Raw genomic sequence first — 13,455 nt, 5'->3', positions numbered from 1 at the left:
CTTTCCAAAATACAAGTAATTATGCTGTTTTGACATTGATCAGGGCAGCAAAGAGGATCCGTTTTCCTTTTCTGACAACTACACTAACAGTTGGTTGAAAGAACTCCAAGCTGTCACAGACAACCACAGTAAAAACACTCTTCCACCCCTTCAGCAAACCACTCAGACAGACATTTTATGCCTGCTTTGATAAACAACATCAGGGCATCCTGCTACAACTCCTGTACCGCCATGTGGCCTGGGGGAAGTATTTCCAAGTGACACCTGCACAGGTTCACAGGTCTCTGCAGTAGGTTGGTCTCCATAAGATGACATCGTTGAACAGATCCTTGCCTATAATTCTGAAGTCTCAGGCTGAAGCTGTCATTCTACACTACTTTAAATGCTCAGTCATTGCACAGGTTTCTATACAGCTATATGCAAAGTACATGAGAAACAAGCCTTTTTTATGCTCTTATTAGATGAGACACGTTACTGAGCAAGGACCAAAGATAAGTAACATTTGATGGTTGGAAGTCTTGCATATTTATAGCACTGTACACAGTGTTGGGGAGTAACGGAATACATGTACCGCCGTTACGTATTTAAAATACAAAATATGAGTAACTGTATTCCGTTACAGTTACCGTTTAAAAAGGTGGTATTCAGAATACAGTTACTTTGTTGAAATAAATGGATTACACTGCGGTACTTTCCTGTTTCATTTTGTCGCGGGTCAGGACTGTTTGGGTTTTGTTTGACAGCTACGTTCTTTCGTTCCAGGCGGCAGCGTTACGGTTGCCATGGTTACAGGGCGACGCTCTCTCTCTCTCTGCGACTGTGTGTTTCCTGGGTGAGAGAGCGCCTTTTCGTTGTTGTTGTTGTTGTGCTAAGCTAACAGGCAGAATGGTACAAGCATAGCTCTAAAGAATGTAGCATCATGGGCAGTGTAGTCTGTGTTGCAGGGAGAATGGACTGCCATACACGTTATGTGTCTGTGAGCGAGGAGGGAGAAAAAGGGGAGTGGAAAGGTACGAGTTGTCATCGAGGAAAAACGGGAGCTGGAAGCATGTAAATATAATAATAACCACTTCAGCCAAGAAGAGTGCCTGACGAGCCCAGTTGTAAGTAAGCTATTAAGACTCGACTGTACACCTGTTCGTGTTTTCCTCCGAAAACAATAAGTTCCGTTGGAGCCGTCTTTCAATGCCTCTCTCTGTCTCTCGCAAGAAAAGTTGACCCACACAACAAAGTACAGCTATTTTTCGGCTACAAGCCGACAGGGACCCCGCCGTATTAGTCAGAGGTCCCTTTACTACAATTCGGAGCCGCGGACCTTCAGTAATAGTAATAAATCACACAGCAATAGTACATTCACGTTGTTGTAAAAAGCATGATAATATATTAAGTAATCCAAAGTATTCAGAATACGTTACTGTCATCGAGTAACGTAACGGAATACGTTACAGAATACATTTTGGGGCATGTATTCTGTATTGTGTAATGGAATACATTTTAAAAGTAACCTTCCCAACACTGACTGTACATTACTCTATATTAATGATTGTATAGACACCATGTTTGTCATTTCTCCAGTTTTCTTGGCATTTTGGGGCGAAAGCATAGTTTGATCAGAGAAACTGAGATAGATAACACTGATCTCACTGTGGTACGTGTGGCAATTGCTCCTCTGTAGGAGGCCAGGCCAAACTGCAGACTATTTTTCCAGCAGATGAGAATGATCTAAGGTTACACTCCTGGCTGAAGAAGTGATTCACACAGGTCCACACATACTTCCATGACCTCCTCAACTGTTTCTCAGTGATGCATCTGTGTTCTTAAAAGACAACACCAGGAATGTCATGTTCATGAAGATGACACAATATTCATGAATTAATGGTCAGAATTAACAGGACAAAAAATAGATTCCTGTATAATAACACAGCCTCTTTCCCCTTGCTGTAGACAAGACTGATCATGCTTATAAGGCCCATTTTATGGTAGGAAAACAAAAGATATGGCTAGATCACGAGAGCTCTAAAGAGGGAAATATTAAACTGAAGAAATATGAGCTGATCTCATCTGTCTGGTGACATGTTGTACTGGTGAAAACAAGAGTCCCAGTCTTTTTAGCATAGGTCTTTGGCTATGGAACAGTTGGCGACTTTGGTCCAACACAGTGCTCTTTGCTTTATTAAATGTACCGAGCTATTTGTTACAGCAGACCAGAGATGGGCATTAACGCGTTAAAAGTAATGTGTTACTGTAATCCGATAACTTTTTTCAAGTAACGGGTAAAGTAGGGGATTACTATTGCAAAAAAATAATTAGATTACTGTTACTTTCCCGTAAGCACGCTGTGTTACTGCGTTACTAAACCATGATTTTGTTTGTGAGAATGTCTCATGACAATGATGTACGAGTGTGCGGCGTCCGTGGAAGCAACAGACGTGTGTAGCTCAACAATGGATAATATGGAGTGCAGGAGAGAGGATGACCATGAAGTGTTTAAAGCTTGAAAACACTGACATTACTTTGAGTTAGATTATGTTAAAAGTGACAAAAACATTAGCATCCGCAGTTCACTTTGCGTGGGAAGAAAACTTATTTCTACAGCGAAAAATTAAACCTCAAATCACGCACGAGAAAACCCCAGATCCCCCCCACTGACATGAGCGCTGCGGCTACCACATTTGTGTACATTTCAAGTGAGATTTAGCGTGAATGAACCCTTTTGTTGTTCATGGATTGTGACTGGGCACACATGTGCTTGTTTTAGATAGGGAACAGCGAGCTAGATAACTGTATTATGTCTTCAATATTGCTTATTTTTAGATGAAATTGATTATCTTTTCACAACACTTCCCTTTGGTGCCTAAACCACCAAAGCTGTGTTAACACACTGAGTTAAAAGGAAGACTATAATTGAACTCTAGCCTCTTAGTCAATGGTTTTCAGACATTTGCTGCTCAAAATGAACCAAAGGAGAAGTAAAAGAATTAATGTCCACCAATATTCATATCTGTACAAAATAGTGATGTAAGAAGTGAAATCCATAATCCAGCAGAAGCCAGAGGACACTTAAGCACTGCCAGTACTATGTAGTAACAGGTTTTTTTTTTGTCTTTTTAGTTTTGTGGGTCTCTCACACTAATGAGAGTAAATTGTGGTTTTCTCCACAGTAGAAAGTCTTCCCTTTTCCCCCTTATTAACCTCCTCACTGTCAATCAGACGCCATCCGGTGACTGCGCAAACAAACTAGGGATCACTTTGATGTGTGTTTCCAACAGTAAACACAATAAACCAACATGTCACTTATACATTTTTTGTGCAGTTTCATAATGCATTCATAATTCATACTGTTTGGTTGTCACAAAAGCCCATAACACCACGCCACATCTGCTTCTGGTGAAACGTACACTGTGTTTATTTTAGGAATGCTTGCACAGGCTGTTCAGAGAGAAGGATCAAACAGTCCATATGATTGTTCAGGCTGAGTAAACACACACAAATGCACATTATTAGTTCAATTATTTATTTTTTAAGAAGACAGCTAGAAGAACAGACTCACTGAATGGCGTTAATTGTATTTGAGTATTCCAAGGTGAACCTGAGCAGCAGAGGTAACAAAGTGCAATTGCTGTCTTACAGCTAAGTAATCGAATTCAACTTTTATTAGTTTGGTGTTTTGAAAGAAATAGCACAGCTGATAACAACTAAAGACAGAGTCCAAAACAACCTCACAACAGACAGTGATTTTCATCTAGTCTGAGTTCAGACTGAATGACTGATGCAGTCCTGCAGCTCACTGAACACACACACACACACACACACACACACACACACACACACACACACACACACACACACACACACACACACACACACACTTATATTGGCTTCAGTCAAACCATCCTACTGGACACAGAGCAACTATGCAGACAGCACCATAAAGTAAACTTACGACGCTACAACCAGTAAAGCAAAATGGCATGCTTTATGAGAGCACTGGCATGACTTATCTAACCTATCAGACAGCTTGTTCAAAACCATCTGTTGCTGAATTTCTTTGTTGTGCTACAGTTCTTCAAAATTAATCTATAAACAGCAATTAAAATGTCTCAAAGCCACAGGAAAGAGTGCCTGGTTCCTACCACATTCAGTCTCTCGTGGCTTTGAGTGAGTATCTGCTGCTGGCAGTTCTTTCGTTTGAAATGCTTGAGAAGGTACTGGTTTGAGTTTGACGTGCCAACAAAGAAGTGCTGTAACGTCAAGCCAAACAGCTGCAATGGTTATAAATAAGTTAAAAATGAAATATTAATCCTGTTTTGGTCTCTAAGCAAGCATAAACCACTTTTCTTTTAGATGTCTCTGTCTGTAAATATGACCCTGGCATGCCATACGAAGACTGAAGAATGCACGCAGTATCATAATGAACTGTATCAACCTTAACACACAAATATAAATATTAAAGAAAGCAAAAGAAAAATCCCCACTGACCCACTGCAGCTTATGCATATGTGCTCAGCTGCTAAATAAATGGACCCATGGAGATGAAAACGCTGCAAAAATCTGCAGTTAGAGCAGTTCCAGCGTGTATTTTAAAAGCTGATTTAAAGTGAATAATAAAGGGCCAAAAGTCTCAGTATACCAGTGAACGGGAGAATGCGAGAGATGTGAGATGCTTTTGAAGGAAAATTCCAACAGTAAAGCTGGCAATGGAAAAAAGACAAGTATCAAAAGATGTGACAACTTTATGATCACCCAGATGTTCGGTCCCACGAAAGAAAAACGTTATACCTGCCCCGTACATATTTAGTATCAACCATCTAAACCTTAAAGCCTTGCTAGATAGCTGTAAAAGTTTATAGTTTATTTCTTTATTCACAACTACATTTCAGAGACTTCAGTGGCTACATGTTCCTTCTCATTGTCCCTCATGAGTATTGTATATGTGTTATTCCTGATGCAGTGAATGTTTTATTTAGCTCTTTAACTGTATATGAAAAAAAAAACATGCAAAATTCAAACTTTTAATGTTTGACCTTTACCACTTTGCAATGATTGCAATTTTGAGAGGCTCCAGCACAACATGCTGCAAAGCAAAGAAATGGTAAACTACCTACATAGCTGCATTTAATTGGTCTAAAGTTTATACGATGAGGAAACCATCAGCTCTGTGTTAGAACACTGATGTAGCCAAAATGACATCACCAGTTACTGAGGACTGCTAAAGCCTCAAGCTGAGCATTTTTGTTGTTTCCATCTTGGCCTTTTAAAAAACAGACATGACTAAGAATGTGAAGGGTGGGCTAATTAAAGCACACTCTGCTGCATCCTTCTTTTTGACATTAATGGGGTGCATAGTTTACAAAATGAATATCATATTTAATTAACTGAAACCTTAAACTAACAATGTAGGCCTTTAATTGATCAGAAAGTGTTTACTGAGGTCAGAGAGCGAGGGAGCCAAGGGCCGCTTTGCCCCCCCCCCCCCCCCCCCCCCCCCCCGCTGGCCATTACAAACACTTTTGGTCTTACTTCACTTTTCGGAGCTGGAACCTGAATGCATCTTTTATGTGCAGCCTGAATATAAGCAAGAGTCACTTCAAAAATGGAAATAGATTTGAAAAATGTCTAAAATGGCAAAAATAACATGGGAAAACTCATGTACAGTGTAAAAATTTTAGAAAAGATGGCCATGATTTTTGGACTTGGCATGGCATTTTTGGACTAAGAAGCATTGTCTTGGTCTGATGGTTTAATCACTGTGCAGGTTACAGAGTTTTTACTTAAAAACACATTACTCTTTGGCCAAATTGCACTGAAGTGAGGTCCAGGGTAAAGCCATGCTTCTTCTCTTTCTTCATAAATTTACGAGAGTGTAGTATCTTCACAAAGAAAACCCAAAATGAAGTTCATCATCGTTTTGTTTTGTTTTTTTGATGAAAATGTGAACAATTAAAAAATTGAAAGATTTTAACCTGCATACATGTCATCTAAACTTGAAAAGAACAAGGATTCAAGGTCTAAAAAGCAAGGAGTGGATTATTCTTGTTACTTTTAGTAACTTTTAATGGTTTTAATGGTTTCTCTCTCTCTCTCTCTCTCTCTCTCTCTCTCTCTCTCTCTCTCTCTCTCTCTCTCTCTCAATTTTAATTTAAACGACTAACATAGAAGCAAATGTGTTGTCTATCCACAGGTTTCAGAGAATGGACCAACTATAAACAACATCATTCGCTGTAATCATACATTTTTTCTTCATTAACTACAAGCTTTTGTAATCCTTATTTAATAACGATGCAGTTTGCTACGACAGTTTTGGCGGGCTTCTGTGCTCTCGTGAATAATTCCTCTTCAGAATAAAACTCTGCATGTGGCCTTTAGTAGTTCTTTTAGTTTTCCAGCTTTAACCTCCCCTGTGGATTTTCACTTAAATCCTAACATCTGAGAAAGGAAATATAAACACTTTGGATAGTGGGAGGTCTACTTTAATGTTCTTGCTTGCATGAATGCTAAACTCATTTTATTATTACTTACACAAGTTAGTTTTTGTCTTTATTTGTCTGACAAGACATTTTGACAGAAAGTACAGTTGGAACATTGCCTGACGGTTATATTTCTTTTCTAAGGCAGTCAACAGTGTTTACAGTCTTTTAAAAACTAATACTACTATTTCTACTTAGACCAGGGATGTCAATCGTAAGACATGAGAGTGAGCAAAGATGCAAACCTGGACGGTTTTAGAGAATGTGAAGGAGGGATAAATTTTGGACTTTTAACTGTTTAAATGGTTTTAACTCTCATTACTTCATTACTTATTTATTTATTTATTGCAAATCTCAAAGAGTATTGCTGACAACAGTATTGTTGTTTATCATGAAGAAAAAAAAACTGGGATGCACTGTTAAGATTGCATTTCGTTTTCTTATATAACTTATCTCAGGAATTAAATATGTATTGAGAGAAAAGTGTTATACTGGTCTGACCCACTTAAGATCAAAGTGGGCTCTACGTGGCCCAGCATGTAAAGTAAGTTTAACATCTAGACATTATAGCTTGTTACAGTAACTGAACTACCTTTGTGAGCACACACACACACACACACACACACACACACACACACACACACACACACACACACACACACACACATGTCAGAGAGAAAGAGAGTCCTAGAGTGGGGTGTGGATTTCCAAAAATATGAAGTCATTTTGCATTTAGGTATTTTTAACATGAAGGATAGTGAGAATAACTCAAATGAAAAGAAACAGTATAGGAATGCTAGGCCATGTTATATTCTGATTTTATTCCCATCACATTTTAACAATAAGACAGAAAGAGCCAACAAGAGAAGTTTAACAGATTTATTAACACAGAGTTTGTTAACAAAAGAGTCAGAAAAAGGAAGCGTGAGGTACATTTCTTAAGGTCAGTAGTGAACAGGTTAAGATTTATTCCTAATTGATTTTATACCAGGCAAGTGAGACATCAAAGGAATTGTCCTTCAGCTGATTGTTCCCCTGAGGAGTGAGCAGGCAGATGTGTAAACTGAACTTCCTAAACTGAGTCAGCTTTTTCTCACAGGGGAGATCACTGACTGATAAAGGTCTGAGGATCCCGGACTTAATCTAGTATTAGTGGGAGAGATGGAGGAGTGATCCAGACAAATTCAAATTCAAATTTTATTTGTCACACACACACAACCATACACAGTATGACATGGGGTGAAATGCTTGTAGCTGTACAATGCCCGACCATTAAATGACAGAAGAAAAGTTTTACAATATTTACAATTTACAGTTTACTACAAAAATTTACAAATTAACTTAGGAATTTACAGTAAAGAATGTGCAAATAGCAGAAGAGATTATAAAGATAAGGATTATAAATTATAGGAATTATAGGATTATAGGATTATAGGAAATGTGTGGTGGTGCGTGTGGTGACGTGTGGGAGAGTCCAGTCCTACACCTGGTTCAGGCCCCGAATAGCCTGGGGGAAGAAGCTCCTCCTCATTCTCTCTGTTTTGGCTTTAAGGGAGCGGAAGCGCTTCCCAGACCTCAACAGTGAGAAGAGTCCATTGTTGGGATGGGAGAGGTCCATCATAATCTTCCTAGCTTTGGTCTTGCACCGCTTGGTGTAGATGGACAGCAGGTCAGGGAGCTCTGATTGAATGATGCGTTCGGCCGAGCGCACCACTCTTTGCAGATCTCGTCTGTCCTGCTTGGTGCTGTTCCCAAACCAGGTGCAGATGTTTGCCGTCAGGACGCTCTCGATGGTGCAGGAGTAGAAGTTCTTGAGCACCTTCAGTGGCAGATGGAAGTCTCTAAGTCTTCTGAGGAAGAAGAGACGCTGACGGGCTTTCTTAACCAGGGTATTGATGTGACAGGACCATGACAGGTCCTGAGTGATGTGGACACCCAAGTATCGGAAACTGTCCACTCTCTCCACTGGCGTGCCACTGATGATGAGGGGTTTGTAATTCCTCGCCTGCTTTGTAGTGAAGTCCACGATCAGCTCCTTAGTCTTGCTGATGTTTAGGAGGAGGTTATTCTCCTGGCACCAGGTCTCCAGGTTCCTAATCTCCTCCAGGTAGGCCGTCTCGATGTTGTCGGAGATCAGGCCCACAACAGCAGTGTCGTCAGCAAACTTGACAATGGAGGTGGTGTCGGATGTGGCTACACAGTCATAAGTGTACAGTGAGTACAGCAGGGGGCTTAAAACACAGCCCTGAGGCACTCCAGTGCTGAGTGAGATGGAGGGGGAGACTTGTTTTCCCACCCTCACTGATTGGGGTCTGTCTGTGAGGAAGTTGGACAAACACACACGTGGAGATTTCCAATGAGACGGCCGAAACAAGCATGCAATGTTGGCTAGGAAGAACCAGCCCTTTGGTATTGAAGGAGATGTGAAATGATGATACTGGTGCATAGTGAGGTCACAGTTCCAGCTGGTGGCCATGCCTCCAGAATCTTCAGTGAGCACTAACGCATAATGAGACACAGAACCAAAACTGCACAGGAGATGCAGAGATCATGAAAAAATATGCTGCAATTTCAGTACCCATGGAGATTTGAAAACTTTCAGTAAACAGTTTTGAGGGATACGTGTCTGGTCAAAAGAGTAATTTCATAAGGTCTCATGTAGGTTTCTACCTAAATTTTGATACCAGATTAATCTTCTATAGTGTCAAAAAAAATCTAAGATCAGTGTTTACATTTTCTGTATAATAATGTGGACATATCACATTGATCCAACTGTTTTAGTTAATGAAGAGGTTTTTTTTTTTGTTTTTTTTTTAAATATGGTCTTACAGCCTGAGCACACATCAGAGGGTCTCAGTATCAGTGGATGCCCTGTTCACAGTTTGTTGCTTCATTGCCTGTTTAGCTTGTGATTAGTTTATTTTATATCATTTTATTTGATTATTTTATTTATAAGAGGCCATGTCCTTTTTATACACTTTGCAAATTTTGGAGAGGAACTTCCAGCTGCTGTGACATCTGTGTTCAGTGCCGTGTCCTCATCTGAATTTTTTATTATTATTTTTTTAATTTAGCTGAACTCTATCCCATAACATGCCTGTGGAAGACAATAACTGTTTTTGGCAAGTCAGTTTATAAATTTGTGGCCCCCCAAGTGACCAGAAATCAGCCTGTCTTTCTGAGACTAATTCCGATCAGCGAGCCAGCCATCTTTTAACTAAACTTTAAACCTTTCACTGCGATCTTTGGAGAGTAGCCCAGCAAAACCTGACGTCTCCTCTATGGTAAGACTTTGTGTGGGATCCTTACCAAAAGTTGATAGATATAAATGACATAGAACGGTGTGCATGCAGGTGCATGTACATTTCCTAATATAAATCACACAGTGGGATCACTTTTTTCTATCCTAACACTCCATCAATCACATTTCCACAACTGGACAATCTGTTAAATATTGATCTGAATGTTGTTCCTGTGGAGAATGTGAAATCTCAGATGGCAGCTGCACGAGCTGTTGGTAGAAAGTTACAGGGAGGTTTAGCAGAATCTTGTGGACCATATTTAATTGCAACTGAGGGTCCGTTGGGATGATTTTAAGTCCACATTGAGAGTAAAATTGAAACACAGGCTATTCACTGTATATTCACTGTTTAGGAATTTAGGTCAGTAGCCAAGGTCGGAGTCAGTGCACACAGACATATAAATGGGTGTTCCATGCATCACATCACTCTTCTTTCACCAAAATATTCTGTGTGAGTGCAGCCTACTCCAATCAGAAATGACGATACAGTTGTGATAGAAAATTATATTTAAAAAAAATTAACAGTACAATGCAACAATTTTGCAAATAAAACGGGAAATTAATGCTGCTGAAAATTGATAATTGATCAATTTAGCACAGAATAACAAATATTTTGATTTGAATTAATTATTTTAACATGACATCTGCACATTATAAAATCTGTCTGCCTCAAAGCCTAATAAATGAAATGTTTTTGCAGATCAAAGTGAAATAACTTTTATTGATTACACAGGTATTCTTGGTGTGTGTTATGTGTGTGTATTATGTAACTTCCAAACATTTACATTGAATATCTATAAAACAATAACCACCACCGTCTACCAAAAAGATCAAGCAAATTCATATCAGGAACTATGTGGTGTATTAGATATTTACAGTCACTATTTGAGATACACATGATAATTAATCCTTCCATTAATGAGGCTGTGATGAACCCACATGAAGATATAAGTGGGAAAAGACATGCACAAACTCCCACCTCATCTATCCTGGCGTTATTCTTGATGTTTGACAAACCCTTACCTCTCACAGTTTGGGAATGTGTTAATGCACCAGCAAAGTGGTTTAATAATTTGTTAAAAATGAGAGACAGATGTGAACTGGTAAGGTTTGATTTGATCTTTATCCTTTAAAAGAAATAATTAGTGTCTTACAACCCTAACCCAACACTGCTGGTCTGAGTGAAATTGAATCTGAGGAGATTAAAATCTGGCTTCAGTTCAAGGCGAAACCATCTGTGTTGCAAAGTTTTCCCAATTTCCAAAATGTGGGCATGCAGGGGTCAGGTTTTTTTGTTCTGTTTTTTTTTTTATCTCAACAATGGTATGTGCCATATGTGTCTTTGAAGCCTTGTTGTGTGTGCACACAGCTGCTTTACATGTAGCCTCTCCGTGTGTTTTCCTAATGTCATTTATAGTAACTCATAAGATTTGAGATCAGTGATGTTTACTGATCACTATACCAGTCTTTTCAAGTGGGACAGATACATTTTTGTCGTTTTAATATGGGGTTCTTCATTTGATGGATGAAATTCAGGTAGATTACAAAAATAATAACAAAAACAAAATAAGACAAAAAAAGTGTTATTTTTAAAAAGGAGCCCATTCAGTGCAAATTAATGTTAAGTCAGTAACTTCTATATTCTGTCTTACTGTTCTAATTTTATTTTTATTTTTCATATTATTTTGTGGTCTGAATAGCCTGTATTTAAAAAAAGAATAATAATAATAATAATTTTATTTAGGTACTTTATTCTACTTTTTACAGGTTCCACTGGCTATGGTGACTGTCAAAATGAACCTAAAAAAAATTGACTCTTTTGGTTGTTCATCTGATTCTCCAAAACTTTGGTCCACAAGGAAGTAGAGCCAAGAGCCAAGCAATTCTGTAGATCCATTTAGTGCCCACAAAGTTTGGACCTGAATTCATCTTCCAGCATTAGCAAGTTGAGTGCACGTTGTCACAAGCAGTCATCAGAGTCAGCAGTTTATAAACTATGTTATATGAACTAAGTTATATGTTCTATGACCTGGTTACATCACAAAGTCACAGAGACTTGTGATGTTGACGATGAAGTCAGAAATCCCTCTTTTTCCTAACTAGACAACCTGTGAAGAAGATGCCAGAAATAAAACTAGTCTTAATTGGACACTGCCCTTACTTGGGTCCCAAGCAATAAACCAACTTTAATTGGAGTAAATCAGGTTAAACGTTGTGTAAGAAAAAAAAACATAGACATACAAAGATTTCTTTATAAATTAGCACCATGTTGTGAAAAATTAAGATTTGCTACAATCATATTTCCCCTTTTTATCTTTAGTGATACTTTACTTTTCATTTATGAAAAACAAGATAAGAAAGAAAACTGACACTTAAACAGTCCTGAATTTAAATTTATTAGCAATTTCTGGCTTTGATTTAGGGGTTTATTGAAATGCTGCATAAATCATGTAATAATTACAGCCCCTTTTAAACATATCCTATGATTTTCAGATGCTCAAAATTGATCAGAAAATTGATGAAAAATGGAAATTTAATGAAAATCCTTTGCAGTAAATGACTGTCTGATGTCTCGGATTCATCATCAAATACTGTTTTTTCCTCCCTTGAGATGCTCCGCCAGGCCTTTATGCCAGTTTCCTTTAGTTGCTTCTTGTTTATTGATCTTTCTGCCTTCAATTTTAACTGTTTTAATTTTAACTTCATTAACTGAAAAGCATGCTATATTGAGTGAAAGCTGACTTGGCCATTGAAGACTATCCCATTTCTTTGCCTTGACAAACTCTTGGATTGCTTTCCCAGTATACTTTGGATCGTTATCCATTTGCACTGTGGAGCACTATCTGATCAGTTTTGTACCATGATTGCACTGGCACCCATTCATGCTCATGCTGTAACATTGCTTACACCATATTCGAAAAATTTATGTGGTATGCTTCTGATGAGATGTCCCTTTCCATCTCAAAACATTTGTGTTTTTTCCCCCTGAGAACTGGGCAAGCAAAGCTTTTTTTAAAATATATTTTGAGGCAAAATCAGCAATCATTTTAAGCAGCTTTAATCAGACATGACTGGTGTTTCAGTACACACACAGTTTAAATGAAATATTAAAAAGATGGCTGCCAAGTGGTGTCATTTTATTCAATTTTATTAAAAAACATCAGCTCACAGCAACAGTCACAAGCTTTATATTATATAAGGTGACGACTGCAAATATTAAAGAAAGAATCCCAATGAGCAGATGAATCCCCATGTGCTTGGTGACAGTGGGAAGGAAGAACTCTCTCAGGAGGACCAACCTTCTGCCTCACTGGCCGGGGGTGATGAGAGGGAGATGACAGAATTGAGAAAAGGAGTTTGTCACTTTTCCAGCATGAGCACACAGCAGAATCAGCACCTGCTTACAGTTAGACTTAATGTGTTGTCTGGATATAGGTTATATTGTATGACCCGATTGGAACGCTAAATGCCAAAAAATTACATCCAGAAGCAAAAGTACACTGGACAGGCTGGGGGATTGCCAGTTTCCTAAATTGGACATCATAGACAGATAAAACAGATGAAAGTTATTTAAGGAAATTTTTCACAAAAGGCCAAACACTGGCTTTTTAAGCATAAGAGGGCTATAATGACAGAGCCTACCATAAGAGCACTTCACTGGAGGGTCTGTTTTACATTTATCTGTCC

General features: G+C 38.6%; 1 protein-coding gene across 1 annotated transcript in view; it reads left to right on the top strand.

Annotated features, from left to right (window-relative positions):
• Positions 1-1,003: 1,003 nt before the first annotated feature.
• asip1 (agouti signaling protein 1) overlaps positions 1,004-13,455 on the top strand; it is a 35,078-nt gene continuing 22,626 nt past the window's right edge. Inside the window, exon 1 of the mRNA XM_085275608.1 lies at positions 1,004-1,103. The gene's annotated coding sequence lies outside the window, so the exon portion shown is untranslated. The remainder of the gene's footprint in view (positions 1,104-13,455) is intronic.

The sequence above is a fragment of the Mchenga conophoros genome, linkage group LG5 (genome assembly GCF_057382185.1).
Source record: "Mchenga conophoros isolate Kocher_MC1m ecotype Shallow Benthic linkage group LG5, M_conophoros_male_GT1.1, whole genome shotgun sequence".
Taxonomy (NCBI): domain Eukaryota; kingdom Metazoa; phylum Chordata; class Actinopteri; order Cichliformes; family Cichlidae; genus Mchenga; species Mchenga conophoros.
Note: the sequence above shows the minus strand (reverse complement) of the source record. Positions and strands in the feature narration are given on the sequence as shown.